Genomic DNA, 2717 nt, shown 5'->3' on the forward strand with positions numbered 1-2717 from the left:
GGATTCGAACCCGCCACCTTAGGTGTACGTGGCTGGCGCCTTAGCCGGCTGAGCTATAGGCACCGAGCCTCTTCTCTTTTTTTTTACCTCAGAGTCTATAGCAGAACACCCTGGCACACAGATGCCCAATCAATGTGAAAAGGAGTGCCCAAAAGAGGTGGGACACAACCATCTAATCAACAGTAATGCATGGAGTCTTCAGATAAAATCTATAAAACTTAAAATGTTCTCAGAAATTATGGCAAAATCAAATCCAATTTCAGAAAGTAGAGACAAAATTGGACTGGCCAAAGAAATAGATTTGAATCCCGGTTCTTCTTTTTAATGGTGTAGTCTTTTGGGTCAAACCACCTATTTAAATTCTGTACCCCTCTCCACCCCCCACCTTTTCTCTTTTTCCTCACCTGTAAAATAGAAATACATTCTATGTTAAAATAACCAATCTACTGTCTCCCTTCATTCTTTCTTCTCCTACCTAGATTTTTCTTTTTTGAGACAAAGTCTCACTCTGTTGCCCGAAGCTAGAGAGAGGGCCTTGTTGTCATAGCTCACAGCAACCTCAACCTCCTAGGCTCAAGCTATCCTCTGCCTCAGCCTCCGGAGTAGCTGAGACTACACATGGCTACTACAACGCCCAGCTGATTTTTCTATTTTTAGTAGAGATGGGTTCTCACTCTTGCTCAGGCTGATCTTAAACTCCTAAGCTCAATTAATTAATCTGCCTTGGCCTTCCAGAGTGTTAGGACTACAGGCATGAGCCACCATGCCTGGGCCTCCTACCTAGATTTTTTTTTTTTTTTTTTACAAAAACCAGGGATGTAATTGTAGGGTAAGTTGGTAATACTGAAAGATCACTAAATCTAGGAACCAAACAGGTATTATTTCTAAGCCAGGTGGATGTGAAATGGCAAATGACATTAGGCTTAGCATCAAAGAGATAACTAAGGGTGAGAGACACCATGAGATCCAGACATGCCAGCCCAACACACAGCACAGATGTACACTACTCAAAGCCAGGCAAATTTACTAGGTGAGGTATGTGAGTCCAGTGTTGTTACACACTTCCATTTTGTGAGAGAATCTAGAAATCAGGGTTTTTTTTGAAACAATGATTCACTATGTTGCCCCAAGTGAAACTACTGTGGACTCACTCAGACACACAGTAATCGCAAAACTTCTCTGAGTTCAAGCAATCCTCCTATCTCAGCCTCCCGTAGCTGGGACTACAGGTGCCACCACAATATCTGGCTAATTTTTCTATTTTCAGTAGAGACAGGATCTTACTCTTACCCGGGCTGGTACTTAACTAAATTCAAAGGATCCACCACCCTCGGCCCCACAGAGTGCTACAATTATACCCATTAGCCATCATACCAGGTTTGTGTGTGTGACAAGGTCTCACTCTGTCACCTGGGTGGCATCACCATCATAGCTCACTGAAACCTCCAACTCCTAGACTCAAGCAACTCTCCTGCCTGAGTCTCTCCTGAATAGCTGAGACTACAGACGACACCACACATGGCTAATATTTTTTGCAGAGACTGATAGGGTGTGGTGATATGCTCAGGCTAGCAAACTCCTGGCCTCAGGCAATCCTCCCACCTTGGCCTCTCAAAGTGCTAGGATTACAAGCATGAGCCACCATGGCTGGCTGGAAATCAGTATTTTTATGTATCAGGAAACAAATATGTGATTCTTCAAAATATTCTGGAGGCCAAACAAAACACATCTGTCAACTAGTTTTCATCTACAGGCTACCAGTTTACAATCTCTGTTAGATGTTTCCTAACTACTAGCCAACACAAAACTTTTAGTATATTATGGGATGGAATGGGAGTGCATAAAATGTTTCTGGAAGGAAAATGCATTTTATTTCCAAAATTCAACTCCCAAGTGCTGTGGGTGCACAACACTAAGTTAACTGAGTACCACCAGTACTCGGTCTCCAGATCCCCATGCAAAATCTCAGGTGTAGGCTAATGTGTTGTCTCCAATTCCATGTTGTACCAGAAGTCCACTTAAGCTCCCTTTGATATTGACTCCTATGTAGTCATCTCTTATCTCTGTTCTTTTTTCTTTTCCCTTCACCCTTTTCCAATTCCCTCTGCCCAGTTTAGCCCTATTCCTTCTCTTTTAAGATTAACCAGGTTCCCAACCTGTCTCTCTTCTCTACACCCACCCATCCTCTATCACCAGCAAATCCCCCCACTTGCAGTGGCTCCTCACTGGTACCATGTCCAAAGTCGTTTAAACTTAAAAGACTCTCCAGAGCCCAAATCTACCATTCTCACCTCTTCCTGCAAATCAAGCATCCTGCCTACTATCAGCTAAGCACACAGTCACCACTTCTGTGTCTATTAATGCTTTAAGTCCCTTCCTAAAATGCCCTCTGAAAGTCTCTGCAGATGCAAAACTCCAAGCACCATTACACCATGTCCATATAGTCTCCTGGACGACTTGAGTTCTTACCTGCTTCCAAACACTAAACCCTTACTGTGAATAACATACTGTACCTGATGTCCTTTATATTACTACTTAATCCAGGAGGTTGTCAGATTTATTTACAATGGAATCATAAAGTACACTTTTTTTCTTTTTGGAGACAGAGCCTCAAGCTATCACCTCAAGCTATCACTCTACCTGGGTAGAGTGCCATGGCATCACAGCTCACAGCAACCTCAAACTCTTGGGCTTAGGTGATTCTCTTGCCTCAGCCT

The sequence above is a fragment of the Otolemur garnettii genome, unplaced genomic scaffold (genome assembly GCF_000181295.1).
Source record: "Otolemur garnettii isolate 467f Iridium unplaced genomic scaffold, OtoGar3 scaffold00099, whole genome shotgun sequence".
Classification (NCBI taxonomy): domain Eukaryota; kingdom Metazoa; phylum Chordata; class Mammalia; order Primates; family Galagidae; genus Otolemur; species Otolemur garnettii.